This window comes from Natator depressus, chromosome 5 (assembly GCF_965152275.1).
Source record: "Natator depressus isolate rNatDep1 chromosome 5, rNatDep2.hap1, whole genome shotgun sequence".
In the NCBI taxonomy this organism is placed as follows: domain Eukaryota; kingdom Metazoa; phylum Chordata; order Testudines; family Cheloniidae; genus Natator; species Natator depressus.
Genome location: NC_134238.1, coordinates 11,356,125 through 11,375,118, shown reverse-complemented (window position 1 = coordinate 11,375,118; position 18,994 = coordinate 11,356,125). Strand labels below are relative to the sequence as shown.

Below are 18,994 nucleotides of genomic sequence, written 5' to 3'. Positions count from 1 at the left end.
CACCTTGGGTGGAGGCACCAGGCGTCACAAAAGCAATTGCACCCAGGACTCAACCCCCGCGAAGAGAAGGGAGCAGCCCCTGCAGGTAGCAAGCACCAGAAAGGAGGTTTGAGCCCTACCTCGGGGAAAGGCTACACATGTAACTGCTCCACCCAGTTAACGGACCTGGCCCCCTGCCATGCTTTGTGCCCAAATAGATGACAGCGTCAGCGTCAGGGATACCTTCCATTTCCATCCATACCAATCAAATAAAGCTCCTTATTTATCTGACATTTTGCATTGTTAATTTCCTTACAGAGGAACACATTGTATGCACACAGAGTACTGAAATAAACATAAGGTGGTAAGGTTCTGCTGTGCGGCATTCCTGCAAGTTACTGCTTTGGTATGCATGCATGTGCAATGGGCACTCTGTACCGGACCTCCATCCACAGGACATTAACCCCTTCCCCTGCTGATAGAAAGAGCAAGCAGTTTCTTGCAGAGAATGTCTGTTCAAACAAGCAGGGCACCAGGATGTGCCACTTCAATTGGGCAGCAATGGAGGCTGCTTCTGTTTGCAGAGAAGCAGCTACAGCATCCAACCCATCAACAAAAAGTGAACTAGATTTGATCATCATTTCAAAACATCAGAATAAAACCCTGAACCCTAACTCTGGGAAGTTCATATAGAGGTTGGAATTTCTCTCTATGCGGCTAGGGGCTGACCAAAACCTAGGCTCCTACTCCAAACTTTGGATCTGGATCCCATCTACATGCCTGACTCTGATCTAAGTTACATCAACGTAAATCAGGAGTAGCTGAATAAAGTCATCCGTGCTGCATTCACATCAGATGGGTGTAAATTGGGTTAGATTAGGGCCTAAGAATCTTGGCGTCATCTTGTGTGAGAATCGGCAAACCATGATATCAACAGACCTGCAGCAATAAACAAACAATGATGCACTATATCTCTGTACAGGAATTAAATGGGTCATTGTTTAAGGTAGCTCATTATTCTGCTTCAGGGTTCATAGTTAAATGACTTGGGTATTGGGACATGATACTTGTCTTTCTTGTTTGGGCAGACTACACATGCTCTGACTAGTTAAGAAACCTCAGTTCAACCTCCTGAAAAAGCAGTCTCCTGGGTAGTTCCCCGCCTCTATTTCTTTCCCCAGCTTCAGCCATGCCAGTGCTGTGAGAACTATTTCCAACTTTGAAGCACTAGGCATGAAGACAACACTAGACATGCTAATGGGAGATACCACAGGAGCAAGTCACTCAGTAGGAGCAATGTTATTTCTACCAATGTGACAATACCCTTTTGTTAGTGTATCCCTAAAGCCCCATTCACAAAGATACAAGGTTCTGGGCATCTTTGGAGCTGAAGAAAATCAAATTAGTGATTAGTAAGAAAAGCTTTAGACAACTTCTGTTTTCTTCATAGTTATAAAGTCAAACTCTAAACCAAGTCCTGGATCCAGATATTGGGAAAGTTTGGTCCCTGATTCAGATATTGTGGCTTGGATCCGTCTCTATCGTTTTGCATTGTCTGCTGTTCCATGTTTCATCTGGGGCTGCAAGTGAAAGTGCCAAAATAAAGCAAGAAAGGTTCTTCTGGCCTGACTGGCTGTGTGGAGAGCTGGAATTCCAGTGGGAAAGCTTATTTACCTATTTTACAGGTCCCAAGGGCTGGGCTAGTTCAGTCTTTTAAATGTTTACCCAAACTAACCCTCCAGATCTTTTGAGATTCACAGTGATAGGTGATGGTCAATAACCTACTACAGATGCATCACATTCTCTGAAATAAATTCCCAGCAGACAGTGTAACCACTAGCAAGGCTTGAATTTGAGGAAGGATAATTCACAGGTGAATGAGATGAGTTTCAGAAAATTTAGCATTAGTCCTTAATTAGGGAGTTTTTCCACGCTTTAGCTGATAAAGGCTATGTGCTAAATTCTGCTTATGGATGTTCACACATCCATTTCAATGGGATTCATATGCACATAGCTAAGAGCAGGATTTCACCCTAAGAGTTGTGAGCTCAAGAGTTTGCTCTGGATCATGGACATCCTAGACCTCTACAACAATAGGATGAGTTTGTTTCCTTCTGTTGCTTCAAGCAGCTACACAAACTCTCCAGTGTGGAAATGTCAGAACGGTAAACTGATTAAACAGAACATTTGCTAATGACTGAAACAGCATCCACACACTAGGTGCCTGTGGGGGAGAAGTGCTACCGAATTTTGGATTCTACGTGTAAGGAAGTGCCAACTCTGTGCTCTCTTTGCTCTTTACACAACAATAACTATATAAAGAAACCAGACAGGAACAGCCACATCCCAAATACTTGTTTTTACTAAAGATACACAAACATGCACCATACAAACTGCTACTCTGGCTGATTTCTTGCAGCTTCTAAAACACAGTGAGCACCTCTAGATGGCTCACAAACTATTTAAAGGGATACTCCTCTAAGCCTAAACACTACAATACACAAATTGAAGTCTCTACTGCAGCTACTAAAGCTTCTCTCTTTTCATTCATAGAGCTCAAAGTGCCTTACAAAGAAAGTAAATACAATTAACCCTATTTACCTATGGGGAAACTGAGGCACAGACAGGGGACGTGTCTTGCCCGAGGTCAGCGGTGGAGTCAAACTAAAGCCCAAATCGGACTCCCACTCCAGTGCCATAGCCACTGGATCACTCTTTCCCCATGTGAGATACACTTGCTATTTAACAGCGAAATCCCTAACCACTGATAAAACAACAAAAACCCAGGAAGCTTCTCCACTTCATCCATTTAAAACTGCACAAAGCACTGGGGAATATATGACAGTATTTGACGTTCATGTATCACCTTTCATTCCAAATGATCCCAAGCTCCTTCACCAATTATATACCACCACTGAAATGCAGCTACCTCTGGGGTGGAGGCCACCAGACCACATACAGTACACTCAGGGGAAAGTTTGGGCCAAAGACACTTGAAAAGTGTCACTTAATCTTCAGTGTCCACACAGGGCATCAGGAGCTTGGGTTTTAAAGTCTCATAAAAAAAACCTGAGGCCTGGTGTACGCTTAAAAGTTTTGCTGGCATAGTTATAGCAGTTGGAGTGAAGAAAAAAAAAATAATCACACCCCCAATACAGCAAAAACCATCCTGTAGATTCAGGGATACTGACAAAACAGTCCTTGCCACAAGTGTAGCTTATCTCATATATGGAACTGGGATAGGCTATGCTGCCAAAGGAATTCTTCTATAAATTGCATCCACTCAGGGTCAGTTTGCCAGTACAGCTATACCAGCAAACCCTTTCTAGCGTAGGCAAGGCCTGACATATCGGAAGCAGCATGACACTCAGTTTATCTACTTTGGGAAAACAAAGAAGCCTCTCCTAAGTCCACTAGTTTCAAAATGTTGAGGAATTTCATGCATAATGTTCAGACCACTAAGGGTACGTCTACACAGTGATAAAAGCCTCTGGCTGGCCTGAGTCCGAGGACTGGGGCTCAGGTTCTGGGGCTGAAAATTTGCTGTGTAGATGATTAGGCATGAGCTGGAGTCCAGGCTCTGGGACCCTGTGAGGGTGGAGGGTCCCAGAGCTCAGTCTCCAGTCCGAGCCTAAACATTTACACAGCGATTTTTAGCCCAGCAGCCCGAGTCAACGGAGCTGGGCCAGCTGTGGCTGTGCCAGAGGGCTTTTATTCCCATGTAGACGTGCCTTGAGTTATCTCCTCTGGCCACAACACTCTAAAGAAAACTACCCGGCATTGCAGGGCACTGGAAAAGGCACCATGACCGCTCTTTCCCATCTCTGCGACGGGTTCTACAATAAACATCCTTCTGCCCTTCACCTGTGTTGGGCCTATCACCTCCATCACAGGAACGACGGGGAGGAAGACGTCCCTTTCAAGCTAAACCAACCCACAGAATCAATAAATAAGGGACTGTCGATGTCTCGGTGATGTACTTTTGATACAACTCTTCAAAGTTTGACAGTCAGTCTGGTTGGCGGGTTGTTTTAAAATAGAACAACAGTTCCTACATGTCTGTGGAGGCACTTTTCAATATTTTGTCTGTCTAAACAAACACAGATGAAGGGTCAGATCCTCAGGAGATATAAATAAGGCATAGCTTCAGGGAAGCCAGGGGAGTTCTGTTGGTTTACTAGTGCCAACCATCTGGTCAACAAACAATAAATGTAACCTTCACTCGTTTTCACTGGACTGCTACAATCTAAAATCTAACTCTGCTCCAAGCCTGTCATCATTTTATTGGTGCTCAATAAAGTGAAAGGCAGGTACGAATCAGGACGTCCCATGAAGGGACGTTCAACAGTCAAATGTCAGAAAGGCTGGGGATGGACTAGGTAACCCACTGTCTAGATGTATCTTGCAACCATGTGATTCTGCAGATAGCTGTGTACACACACACACACAGATAAAGAGACAAACATAAATGAAGGCCCATGTGCCTCCATAATAATGCAGGCTTGTTCGTATGTGTATTACACACATGCGTATCTGTCTCTTCAACATAGAGACATTAAATGGTAGATTATGAAATCATATTTGATTCCATAACTAGGTTTGAGACTCCGTAATTCAATCAGATAGGTACCTTTCTATGTAAGTACCTATCAGAGGAGCAGTGAAGGGAGGGCCAACTGAATGATCAAACAACGGACTCCACCATAAATCACAAAGCCCATAAAAGACACACTGCCCCCAGTGCTGTTGCTGCAACAGCAGGAACCACAGGCAAGTGTTGAGCAGTGAATGGCAGGGTAAATGCCATCCAAGGACAGCCCCTGATGCCCATACCCAAGGTGGGGTTCTGAGCCTGCATGGCAGCAGGCATGCCGGAGTTCCCCATTTCACGTGCATGCTGAAGACTGATTGTGTCTAAGTGGGATGCACTTAAAATTACACAAATATTTTTTTCATGCACACAATTGAAACCTAGTGATTATTTGCAAGTGCATTCTTCCCACACACTCACCACCCAACTCAGAGTGATGTGTCTCACCACCCCTAGAAAGCAATCAAGCACCATCTCTCCCATCCCCAAGTGCCTGTCACAAAGGGGCAAATACCTCACTGACTTACACTCTCTGGGCCAACGCTGCTGTTGAAACTGGTGTAAATGAACTTTCGTTAGATTTACACCTGTGCATCTAAGAGCAGAATTTGACCCACATCTCCCCAGGGAAGTCAATGGGTTGCATGGTCCTCTGATTTGTATTACAGGTGCACCTGGAGGGCCAGACTGAGATCACAGCGAGGCACAGTACAAGATCATCCCTGCCCCAAGCGGCTTACACACTAGACAAGTCAAGAGCTGAACTGATTTGCCCAAGATCAAACAGCAAGTCAGCAGCAGAGCTGAGAACAGAACGCAGCTCTCCTGATTCCCAGGCCACTGCCCTCTCCCCTAGACCGCGCTGCACGGAGTATAACGCACCGTAGCAATAGACATCGTGATCCAGGCGCAATGCAGTCTATAATAGTATGGGCCACCACAAGAAACAAGCTATTTCTATAATAACAGCAGAAAGCTATTTGGAGGACAGCAGCAACCTGACCTGAGGAGGGTACTCTGGATACCTGCTTAGCCTAGATGATCACAATGGTCTCTTCTGGCCTTGGAATCTGTACTGGAAGTATTCACAGCTACTACAAATGGAAAGTTTATAGGTATTTAGGATAAGGATACAGAAGTGGAGGCCAACTAGGGAAAGCAAACTCCACGCAATTCCATCAGTTCTGTCTTACCAAACTTCCCTAGTCTGACCCGGCTCTTGGAAGTCTGCCATCCGACACAGTAGCCTGATTCTAACACAGACATGGTAGCACTCTAATCTCTTTCTCTCCCTCTGATCAAACATTCCCGGCTGCACCCAGAAACTTGCCGAAAATGATTTCTCTGCATAAATCATTAACGAGGGCTTTGTTTTTATTTATAGCTGCTGCCACACTTTTTTTTTTTTTGAGGGGGAGGGCAGAAAGGGTTGTGTGGGTTTTTCTTTTCCCCCCGATGCAAATGCCAGGGAGGCCAGCACTCCCTCTTTCAGGGCAAAAAAAAGTGCATTTGATCGGGGATGCACAATGACTGGGCTAGGCATCCTTGCCACAACCCCAAAGCGACGGCACAAGGATCAGAGGTGAAAGTAAGCCGGTACGCCCCAGGACCGGCTTTCCGAGAGGGCAATTTAAAGCCCTGGGGTAGCAGTGGCAGGGCTCTGGCGGGGATTTAAAGGGCCCCGGAGCTCCAGCCGCTGCTACTGCCCCGGGGCCCTTTAAATCCCCGCCTGAGCCCTGCTGCCCGAGGTCCTGGGTAGCGGTGGCGGGGCTCTGGCGGGGATTTAAAGGGCCCCGGAGCTCCAGCCCCTGCTACCCTCCCGGGGCCCTTTAAACCCCACCTGAGCCCCGCTGCCGAAGCCCTGGGGTAGCGGCAGCGGGGCTCTGGAGAAGATGTAAAGGGCCGGGGCGGTAGCGGCGGCTGGAGCTCCGGGGCCCTTTAAATCCCCGCCTGAGCCCTGCTGCCCGAGCCCTGGGCTGGGGGGTGGGGGCTCTGGCGGGGATTTAAAGAGCCCCGGAGCTCCAGCCACTGCTACCGCCCTGGCCCTTTAAATTCCCACCGGAGCCCTGCTGCCAAAGCCCTGGGGTAGTGGCGGTGGGCTCTGGCGGGCACTTAACGGGCCGGGGCGGTAGCAGCAGCTGTAGCCCCGGGGCCCTTTAAATCCCCGATGGAGCCCGGCCACCGCTACCCTAGGGCTCGGGCAGCAGGGCTCAGGCGGGGATTTAAAGGGCTCGGGGCTCCGGCAGCTGCTACCACAGCGGAGCCCCAGGCCCTTTAAAGCTCTGCCAGAGCCCAGAGCCCCGGGGTAGCGGTGGCAGCCGGGAGCCCCCAGGGCTCCTCAGTGATTTAAAGGGCCCGGGGCTCCACTGCGGTAGCAGCAGCGGGAGCCCTGGGCCCTTTAAATTTCCCCCAAGCCCCGGGGCTCCCAGCCGCCTCTGCAGCTGGTAGCTCGGGGGTGATTTAAAGGGCCCCGGGCTCCCAGCCGCCACTACCGCAGCTGGAGCCCTGGCCCTTTAAATCTTGATTTAAAGGGCCCGGGGATTTAAGGCCCTGCCTCTTCCAGTTGAGGCCACGCCCCCTGCTCAGGACTCCGGCGTACCGGTAAGTCCTCTAACTTACTTTCACCCCTGACAAGGATGCACAACAAGAAGACTGCAATCCAGTGTCTGGCCTTCACCTTGGCTACACGTTGTCCAAAGTGTCTCATGTGACCAAACTTTGTTTATTTCAAATGAGATCATGCCTGTGAAAGGTTGGATTTTGAGGGGAGCTTATCACAATGTGTTTTTGTTATTCAAAACACTATTTTGTTATTCAAAGCCCTGACAATGACCCAGATTCTCAAAGATCTTTAAGCACTTAGCGCCCACTGATTTCAACAAGAGTTACGCACCTGGATACCTTGGAGGACCAAAGTATTTGGTCCTGTACAACACACATATAAGGACTGTCCTTGCACCAAAGAGTCTACAGTGTCAAGGAGCGTCTGAGATATGCTGGGACACCAAGAGGAAAGTGTTAATTTGGAAAGTAGATGGCGGTAGTTTAGTTTTGCTTCCTTTCGTTATCCTCTTCTAAAGAGCTGGAGCAGAGAGGGCCTTTGATTGTCATTGATTAGAGTTGAGAGGAGAGGAGCTGGTGCATTGGAACTGGGAGGTCACAGCTTGGAAGTGTGATTCCTAGTGGGGGTAGAGAGACTCGGGCTGGTGCGGTAAAAATAGCAGTGCTAACATTGCAGCCCAGCGGTGGCTTGCACTAGCCACCCAAACTCGGACCTAAAGGGCTGGGTGGGCTTGGACTCAGCTAGTCACTGCACCATGACTCCTCAAAGCTGCTATTTCCCTGTTGAATTGCATCTCCGCATGTGTCCATTGGGGAGGAAGGCAAGGGAGACACAGGCCCAGCATTACCATAGTTAAAGACCAAACGCTGCCCTCAGTTACTCCCCTGTAATCCTACTGTCTTCAGTGAAGTTAGATAATATACTTGCACGAAGGCAACGTTAGTGGTCTGAGCATTGGCCTGCTAAACCCAGGAATGTGAGTTCAATCCTTGAGGGGGCCATTTAGGGATCTGGAGCAAAAATTGGGGATTGGTCCTGCTTTGAGCAGGGGGTTGGACTAGATGATCTCCTGAGGTCCCTTCCAACCCTGATAGTCTATGATTCTATGATTATCCATTCATCTTTAATATGCAGATTTCCTGACATTTGTGTGCTTAGCTGTGCCAACTTTCAGTTGCATCACTGCCATTTCTTGCATATAATTTCCTGAATTTTTTTAATTAAAAAAAAATTCCCGGGTCTGTAACTAACACTATCCAGGTGCTGAGGCACAATAGAACCTGCAACTATCATTACGGCCACACTTTAAAACTTACAAGGCTGCTAGTGAGCCAGGGGCAGGCTATAGTCCATTGATACTGCAGCCCAAGTACAAATATGGTACAAAGTTGCTAGAATGTACCCTTAAAATGGCCTAATCCAGCCCCAAATCGGTAGAAAGTCTCCCGTTAACCTCAGTAAGTATTTTATTAGGCCCTAAATGTATATGGACGAAAATAGTTCCAGAGATTGCTGACTGAAACATTCATTGGTATTAAGTGAGATTGTATTAATTAGTAGCACAGCAGGGCCCTGATTAAGAATAAACCAACTTTCTTCAAACTTATCTTGCTTTTTTGGACCCAGTGAGATCTGCTAGCCATACTCAGTTGGAAGAAAATCAGTGCAGTAGTCCTAAAAGTTATGAACATTTAAATTAGGCAAGCTTTCAGTGGCTACCACTTATCCAGCTGAACCCTTCTGCACAGTGCATCTCTAAGGGCACATCAACAGACAAAGTTTTCTGTTGGGCATATTTGGTATGCAATTTTCAAATGGCCATAACTTTCGTGACTCAAAACTTTTTTTCTCTCACACCAGGCAAAGGCAGAAGTTTGCAACAAGCACTACAGGCCTACTAATTTATCTGTTCAAATTCCAGCTGTTGTCCAGTCTAAAAGTGTGAGGTTAGACATAATTCAAAAGGCAAAGGTGATTTCCCCCTACTCCCACACCTTTTCTGAATCAATTACATGGCAACTGACAACAGGAGGGAATTTGCTCAACCTTTCCCTCCCCCATCCCTCAGAAAACTCCATCAACCAAACAATGCTTGAAATTGTTCAATGCAATATGTGAAAGTTACATATGCAAACACGGGTTGATAACTGAAACCAGTTAAGACTAATAGGTGCCCACAATAATACTTTGAATGTAAACAGCCTTATTCATCTGAGGACCTCAAAGCACTTATCAAATGTACTTAATTAAACCTCACAACTTCTCTGATCCCTTATGGAAAAGCACTAAAGAACTGAATGGAACATTATAGCCTGGGTATTGAATATTGTTATATTCCTGCTACAGAATTCTATAGGAAAAAGTATACAGAAAAGATTTCATTCCCTAGCAAATTAATAAAACTCCAGATTAATTTCTATAGAAGTCTGTTAAATTCACTGAGGCCCAGAAGTTCAGGCCTCTCTCCATTTGATATAGATATAAGATAACAAAATCATAAATAAATAGTAGCAGGTTGGTTTTAACATCCAACTATTACTTTACCACAACTTGCCGCAATGGCAAATTATTTTTTTGTGGTTTATACCACTATCCTCCCCTGTGCTGGTTGGATGGCCTAGGATACGAAACAAACCCTGTGCCAATCCAAAAGGGGAAATGGTCTCTTTTCCCCCCATTCTAGATGATAAACAGAATCCCCTTCTCCCAACTCCTTGCCACACTTCCGCAACTTGTGGAAGACATGTTGGATTGTTCCCGGGCTTTTGTCTAACTTAACTAATGTTGTTGCTTTCCTCGTTCTCCACGTCCAATTAAATGATATTGCGGAATCCAGACAGCATGTTGGAGAGCTCTGCTTCTTCACAGCATCCTGTAGATTTCTAAGCAGGTCAGAATATGCAATAAACTTTTCAAGCAATGTCAAGTGAAAGGTTCATTCTTAAAAAGAAAAGAAGAGCTTTGAGCCTGGCTTATGAGCAGTTGTGTTAACAATCCACATCTGCAATTTGGTCATGTGTCTGAATAAAACTGGGGAATGGGCCCAACCCATAAAAACTGGATCCACTTTCAGAGCAGACAGTGTCTCAAAGCTAAGAGACCTGGTTCCAGAGTTCTGACTCAGGACCATCTCTAAATAAGATGGCAACTTTCTAAAAGAGTAATTGTATTTCCTTCATGATATTTTAGGGGAAGAACAACCTGTTGACGTTTTAAGGTGGAAAGTGACAGACTAGAACTAGAAAGCCAGCAGCAAGGCATTGTGGGTGCTTGCCCCCAAAAGTTCTCTTTATGCATTAATCCACATACACCTGATATTCCATTGATGGACTTTTCCAGACTCCAATTTGAGATTTATTTTAACTCATTGTCTCCAGACAGAGAATGCTGATACACTAACAGTCCCTAGGTTCCTAGTGAGCAATGTGTAAAACTACAGGCTAGATTTTCAGGTGGCTTTCACCTAGCCTTTAACTGTGTGGGCGGAGATTTTGCATGAGCACCTATTTGCATTATCCTCCATGTGTGTGTCTAACTGCTGGATTTGCATGCACCATAATTGTGCATGCATACAGTATAGACACAGAAAGGCCACACTGCAAAAAATTTGGCCATACATCTTATTATTTTACCCTGGTGCACATCATTGATTTTAAAATGTAGCACACTTTTTTGCAACTTTTTGCCTTGCCTTCAAAAGAAACTCAGATGCAAAAGTCTTTGAAACTCCTCTCCTTACAAAGATCAGCTAAACTCTGGTAACATGTAGTTATTCTAAGGGGAACTGAGGGAGATCATCTGGGCATATTGATAATAATCACTCATCAATGGAGAGATATCAGTTCCACCACAGTAATCCTTTGGACTCCAGAACTGTGTTATGTGATTCATTAGACAATAGCATCTCTTGCTATTGGTTGGGTCAAGAGTCAAAACTGCAGCATAATTGAAAGTCTCCAAGCACAAGGCAATAGTTTTTCAGTCCTGGAGGGTGTTGTCCAAAGGGGAAAGAAAACAGAAGGGAAAGATTAAGTATGAGCCATTGAGCCCTACTGAGAGGGCAGAAAAGTCACTGGAATTGGGATTAGCCAAAATCTTGTAATGAAAAACAAAAGCCCTGTTGGTAGGCTGGTATATATACCTAAGAGGTGTGAGGGGGCAGAGGGGGGAGGCTGGAGGGCAGAGGAGGGGAAAAGGAGCTAAGAGGGAGGGAGGAAATAGACTATAAAAGGGGATTAAGTAATAAATGAAGGCAAAAATGATGTTCTTACGTTGTAAAGAATTTATGGTCAATAGATGCTCAGTATTATTTTTAGTTAATTGGAAATACCAATTTGACTAATTTGGGATCGGGTTCATTCTAAGTGTTTGAATTGAACTTATACTGAATAACAGACCTTAACAAAGAAACCCTATAAACATCAAACAGAACTAAATGGCTCAACTGTTACTATTAATAATCAAAGCCTTTATTTCTTTTGTTTGCCAGCACCTACTACACTTTATAGCTTTGCGCAAACCTAACACACAATTTCACCATATTTCACATCGCTCATCCTCTTAAAATGATAATGTGTTAATCAAGGCTGGGTTTTTTTGGCAGGAGCCAAAGAGCTCAAGCAACTTGAAATAACATCAGCAAAACATTATTTATTCCCCAGCCCAAGTTGCAGAGAAAACAGAGGTTTTCTTGGCTCCCTTACTTCTCAATAGATTTCTGGTTTCAATTAAAATGTTGGGTCTGAGAAGTTAAAGAAAAAAAGTCAAAGCCAAGAGTGGATGGAAGAGCAATCTCCAATCCCTATGTGTTTTTCTCTCTTTACATAACCATTCCCATCACAGCAGAGATTAAAGTACAACTACATTGTTTGCAGAACTTGTTTTTAACCATGTTTCTCTCCCTACTGCCATAGTCCTCTGTCTGCAGGGGCTGTTTAATCAATTGTTACCATTTGGGTCCATAATATTAAACAGGGGATTGGATTTGCCGGCAATTCTTTACCCCTGAAATCCTGGTGTCAATAAGAAAGGAATCAAATGACTTCCCCTGACAGCAAAGGACTAGCAGGATCAACATTTTACTCGCCTAGAACATACTTTTAATTTGACAGATGTACATATAAGGCAGCACACTGCTGACCCAGTGGCATGTCGCAGCCTGGATAGACTACTGCAGAACCACTGCTACTCAAGCTGACCCAGTCGACTGGCTTGTTTACTCCTAGCAGGTAATGAAACACCTTCATCTGCAGTATTAAAAAGAGAAATATTGTTTCCCCTGGTATGTCCCCCTAGTACATTTGTTTGCCACCTACTCCTCCCAGTGCTCAACTCAGATTACAGGATTGCCACTCACGGCAACAACTGCGCCTCGGATACCCGCAAAACCTTACAGACCAGGGGGAGAGGTGCGTTAACTAGAAGTAACACGCACGGAATCGATTTTTATGCGAACTTTTCCAGCGCTCAAATCTAGCCCTTGCCCCCGTCCGCGTTTCACAGCCGCATCCCCCTCTTCCTCCACGCCCGGGCGAGCACTCCGACTCGGGAGCGAGCAGCCCAGCCAGCAGCTATCTTAAGACACATATAAAAACACACGCCGGCACAGACGCAGTCGATCCCCGAGGCATCAGGGCAGAGAGATAAAGGTGTCTGGGCGATCCTGCCCTGGACTGTCACAGCCGCCACGAGAGAAATTGACCTGGAGCCTGTTCAAGACAGCATCTGAATTCTCTCCTCCTGCAAGGGCATCTCCCGCCCTGCCACATCCCCCCCCCACCCCACCCCCCAACCCATTCATCCCCTTTCTACACCCCCCTCAGCGTCAGTTAGACGTGAACTGAAGACAGGGGCTGCTCCCTGGCCCCTGCTTGAGCCAAGTGGATCAAGCCTTCGCGCCCAGCTGGGGACGGGGAGCTTTGGGCTGGGGGGCTGGGTTCCGTCCCGGGGGCAGATCCAATGTCTGCCGCTCACAGTCCCAGATCCAGGGGGTGGGGGAGGCTAGCTGCGGGAGCCGAAACTGACAAGCGGTGTCAGTTCCCTTTGCAGGTTCCTTTTCGGGGCGATCTTTGCCAGGAGCACCTCGGCCCCCACAAATCCAGTTGACTTTGCATGCACCCGGACAGGGTCCCACGTTCGGCCGCAGAGAACTTTCGAAGGGGGGTGGGGGGGGGGCTGCTGGGGGCGGCGGGGGCGCGATTGCTTGTACCGGGAAGCTGCTCCTTTAGGGGAAGAGTTTCTCGCGGCAGATTGCCCTTTTAGCATTAGACGTCAACCATGAGATTATCAGTGCAGTTTATTTGAAGCGGAAACGAATCGGAAATCCTTCTCTCAACTGCCTTTTTAGACATAAATACACACACACACACACACAGAGACTGTCCCGTCGTGGCCTGTTTATTCCGTGTGTGTCATGCTACGCACACACATGTCCACGTACATCACACACACACACACACACACACACACACGATCATCACAACGTGAGGGGGCACCAGCCCAGCTTCAGGCTCAATAAGTCCCACTGCCAGGCAAGGGAACTTGTCCACTACCTCCAGTTCAAACCAGGGCGCTGCTTGGGGAGGGAAATGAGGGGTGAATTCACCATGCCTTGATTTGACAATAGCTGCTCTAATCTGCAGACTGATTTTACAAGCTAGCGTCTTTTCCTAACCTTCCCCCCATCATCTGGCTTTTTGCATGCCCCAGCCCCTAAAAGCTTTAACTCCGGTTGTGCCCTGGTTTTATTTCAGGGAGGTGGCGAGGAATAATCGGGGGAGTGGGGGGTGTATTATTAACAACGCGGTTTACTTCTGAAACAAACACGACGGGTGGGGGGGGGAGATCTTGCGTTGTTAATTACCCACCCCCTGGCTTCCTGCACACACACACACACACGTTTGTTACTGGAAATCGCCGCTTTTATGGAGTGCGTGTCCTTTTCAATGTCAAAATATACCCAGATCCATTCAATGGGCTGGTGTGAAGCGAACACAAACACACAAGGGCTTTTAAGTCCTTACGTGAACTGTATTGGATTTAACACACAGAGAGAGACACCATCCCATCTATAGCTATTATAAAATTCGGGTACACTAAGAAAGGAGGGTGGGGGGAATCCCCAGCAAGGTTATAATGTTGCTCTCTAGCTCCACTTAACCGGCAATTTACAAAGGGGGGGGGGAGAAGATCTGCCAACTCCCCCACACGCGCACACACTCCTGCCACCTACCCCACACCACCATCAGAAAGGCTTCAGACAGACTAGGGAAGGGAGGTGGGCGTGCAGGAGAGGGGGGAACGAAACACATTATACAAACTCCTCCAAAATGCACCCACCCCAGCCGAAAGGGGGGCTCCGGAGGGAGGGGGGGGAGGAAATCACCTACACCCGGAATACAAATGCACCCAAATAAAGACCTTCCCGCGCCATTGCAAAGTCACCAAGGGGGGTGAGAGGCAGGCGACCGACATTAACTTTTGCATGCAGCCCAAAGACAACAAACCCGCCCGTGCAATCCGGAGCGAGATTTCCCCGGCGGCGGGTGTTTACTAACCCATAGCCCCCCACGCCGGAGCGGGGCTTCTCGGCTTCGTCTCTCGGCTTCCCCCACCCGCGGCTGGGTCTCTTCTCTTTTTTAGATCCCGGTTCCAATCCCTCGCCGGAGCCCCCAAAGGTGCTCTCGCTCGTGCTGCGGCAAAGCCATGGCGGTGCTCATCTGTCAGATACGGGGAGCACACGGGCGTGTAACACGCGCAGAGGCGAGGGGAGGCGGGGGGAGCGATCAGGGCCGGGGGAGGGGTTGGGCGGGGGGGGGGGGAGGCGCGGGGATAGAGAGAGGGATGATAGAGAGATAAATAGAGAGGGAGAGAGCGAGCAGGGGGGGAAAATGGCGTCTGGCAAGCCGGAGTCAATCACATTCACAGTCCCGGCTCATTTGAGCCGGATCCGAAATAAAAAAAAAAAAATGAAAAGGAGAAGGGGGGAGGGGGAGAGAAAGGCAAGAGAAGGGGGGGGGAAGGAGGGCGGGGGTCAATGCACCGGATAAAATCCTGGCTCCGGAATGGATGGAGCTGCTCCCGCGCTCGCCCCTGGCTTTTTGGGGGGGGTTGGTTTTAAAGGGATGCTGCTCGGCGGGCGGACGGCGCGGCTCCTGGCTGCGGGTTTTCCGCCCCCCGGGCGCGCAGAGCGGGCGGGTTGCGGGGTCAGGGCGGAAAGGTTTCGCTGATCACGGCAGTTTGCTCGGGGCTGCAGCGCTGCCTCGGTGATTGCGGCTGGCGGCTTGCTCCATGGCTCCCCCTGCGCTCCGCGGGTTGCTTCGGCGGCTCGGGTCCCGGAGCGGAGTAAGGGAAAAGTGGGGGGGCAGGATATTTTGTTAATAGGGGGGAAAGAAAGGGGGGGTCCCTGCTCCTGCTGCCCGGCCGGATCGCGGCCGGGGAGGCAGGCGGAGAGTCCACGCAGGGGCTAGGGGCTGGGTGCTGCCTTTTGCTCTCTTGTGGGCTGCATTGTTATTAATTTGTTTTCCCTTAAAGGAGGTAGGGGCGGCGATGAGTTGTCTCAGCCGATCACTTTGAGCTGGTGGCTTCCTCTCTCCGTGCCGGGTCTGGTTTTCTCTCTCCCGGAGACTTGCAGCAGTAGTAGGTTGTGTTGTTGTTGTTTTAAAGAAAGGATCCAGCACACAGCCCCCCACACACAAGGGCTGTAATGCTCAGCGCCGGGTTCATGTACTCAACACTGCCACTACCTGACACAACAGCAGCAGTGTTGGGGGCAGGGGAGAAAAGCCAGAGAAAAGAAATAGACAGAGAGGGGGAAGAGAAAACCAGATTAGTTCTGTCTACCCCACCACCACAACGCGGGCACAGGGATTTCAGCCCCAGAGGTTTATTTTAAATAATGGCCTGCACGGACCATGCTCCTGTGACCGAGGATTGCTTATACACTGCTTTCTGGGGGGGAGGGGATTATTACAGTCTTGGGGGGCCAGGCCTTACACACAGGAGTCAGTTGTTACTGGCATGAGTAATCCTATTGAAAACAATAAGGGTGAGTGAGGACTAAACAGGTGGAGCCTTTACTTAGAAATGTGCATGCCCATGAAATTTCATATGCAACCCGGGGGGGCTAGCCTAAAATATCTTAGGTTCCTCCACATCAGGGTTTTCTTATTTTATGGAATTACATGGGATACCCCATCCTGTCTAGATGGTGCCATGTGTATTAAGAGCTAGGCTACAGCCCACCTGCAAAGGATCAGGGTGTATAAAGGGAGCAATGATACAAGGAGCTTCTCCCCTTTGAACCAGCATGCAGGCGCCAGCCACAAGGACAGCCCTTACAGTCCCCTGAGTGCCAAGACTACCTGAGGCTAGCTCCCTGAAATAGGGTGATCCATCCCCATCGGACACAGGAGTGTGTGCATGCTATACACCCCCTTGAGAGTGTAGCAGCCCGGGGGCTTCCTTAGAAGTCCCTCCGTCTGAGAGCTCCAGCTGGATGGTGAGCTTCTACTTGTCCTGTAAGGCACAGTCGAGCCTGGAATCATTTTCAGCCCAGTGAACACATAATCAATGAGATTGTAAGTGTCTTTTTGTCATACGGCGCCTGTACAGCGCCTAGGACAATGGGGTCCTGGTCTGAGACTAGGGCTCTAGGAGCTATGGTAATACAAATAATAACAATAGACCAGTCAATACCTCTCTGCTGTCTCTCATGTTTCTCCTTATGCATGAGGAAAAGCTCCCAGATAAAGTCCGAACATCCGCTACTTTACGTGCTTTCAAATCCTTCTTAAAGAACTCACCTCTGCCATGATGTCTACCAAACTCCAGCCAGATGACAAACTGTCACTATCTTTTTTCCCTTCTGTTCTTTTCCTACTTCTTTTCCTCCCACCTCTAACCAATACAAAACAAGCAAGCAATCCAAAAAGGGTTGAGCTGGAAATATCAAAATGAAAAGAAAAAAAACCTGAGATTTTATGTCTCATGAAACACAACTTGTTTTAACATTTCTTGGCAGGAAATTGCAATCTTTCATGGCATGGACATTTTCCCACCGACATGTGGGTTTTGAGAATTTTTGGCAGGTAAACTTCCTGAGCAAAAAAAAAAAAATCAACCCGCTCTATTAACCATCATCACCCCTATTTTACAGATAGGAAAACTGAGACACAGAGAGACGAAGTGACTTGTCCAGCCTGGTTCAGTGAGTCAGCAGTAGAGCTGGTCTGGAATTTTTTGACGAAACATGAATGTGATCCTAGTGTGCTTCCGGCAAGGTTATTTCCAGTAGATATAGAGAAGCATTGATTTCATACAAAGCTCCAGTGAGACCTCCTCTGGAATACTGTGTGCAACTCTGGTGACCAATCTTCAAGAAAGATTAATTCAAACTAGAACAGGTGCAAAGAAGGGCCACTAGGACGATCAGGGGAAGGAGGGCCTATCTTACCCAAGGAAACTCAAAGAGCTTGGCTTGTTTCACCTACCAAAATGAAGGCTGAGAGGGGATCAGATTTCTCTTTATAAATACCTGGGGGGGGAGGGGGGAAATATCAGGGAGGGAGGAGAGCTATTTAAGCAAAAGAGCAATGTTGGCACAAGAACAAATGGGTATAAACTAGACATGAAGGCTATACCTATGCCTATACCTCGTTGCCATAAGAACACAAGAATGGCCATACTAGGTCAGACCAAAGGTCCATCTAGCCCAGTATCCTGTCTTCCAACAGTGGCCAATGCCAGATGCTTCAGAGGGAATGAACAGAACAGGCAATCATCAAGTGATCCATCCCCTGTCACCCATTCCCAGCTTCTGGCAAACAGAGGCTAGGGACACCATCCCTGCTCATCCTGGCTAACAGCCATTGATAGATCTATCCTCCATGAATTTATCTAGTTCTTTTTTGAACCCTTTTATCGTCTTGGCCTTCACAACATCCCTGGGCAAGGAGTTCCACAGGTTGACTCTGCGTTGTGTGAAATAAATACTTCCTTTTGTTTGTTTTAAACTTGCTGCCTATTAATTTCACTTGGTGACCCCTAGTTCTTGGGTTATGAGAAGGAGTAAATAACACCTCCTTATTTACTTTCTCCACACCATGATTTTATAGACCTCTGTCATATCCCCCTTAGTCATCTCTTTTCCAAGTTGAAAAGTCCCAGTCTTATTAATCTCTCCTCAAATGGCAGCTGTTCCATATCCCTAATAATTTTTGTTGCCCTTTTCTGAACCTTTTCCTCTTCCAATATATCTTTTTTGAAATGGGGCAACCACATCTGCACACCATATTCAAGATATGGGCATACCATGGATTTATATAGAGGCAATATGATATTTTCTGTCTTATCTATCCCTTTCTTAATGATTCCCAACATTCTGGTCGCTTTATTGACACTGCCACTGCACATTGAGTGGACGTTTTCAGAGAACTATCCACAATGACTCCCAAAATCTCTTTCATGAGTGGTAACAGCTACGGGATGCCAGTGGGTGTTTTGAAGGCCAAAACTATAATGGTGTATAAAAAAGAACTAGGTAAGTTCATGGAGGATAGGTCCATCGATGGCTATTGCAAACCCCATGCTCGGAGTGTCCCTGGCCTCTGATTGCTAGAAGCTGGAAGTGGATGACAGGGGATGGATCGTTTGATGATTGGCTGTTCTGTTCTTTTCTTTCCCTCTGAAGCACCCGGTATTGACCATTGTCAAAAGGATACTGGGCTAGATGGTCCATTGGTCTGACCCAGTGTGGCTGTTCTTCTGTTCTTATGAATAAGTTTAGGCTAGAAATTAGAAGAAGGTTTCTAATCATTAGAGAAGTAAAGTTCTAGAAGAGCCTCCTGATAGGAGTAACGGGA

General features: G+C 47.3%; 1 protein-coding gene across 1 annotated transcript in view; it reads right to left on the bottom strand.

Moving 5' to 3' along the window:
- Positions 1–14,822, bottom strand: part of SETBP1 (SET binding protein 1) — a 315,053-nt gene extending 300,231 nt beyond the window's left edge. The window contains exon 1 of the mRNA XM_074952307.1: positions 14,690–14,822. The gene's annotated coding sequence lies outside the window, so the exon portion shown is untranslated. The remainder of the gene's footprint in view (positions 1–14,689) is intronic.
- Between the last annotated feature and the right edge of the window lie 4,172 nt (positions 14,823–18,994).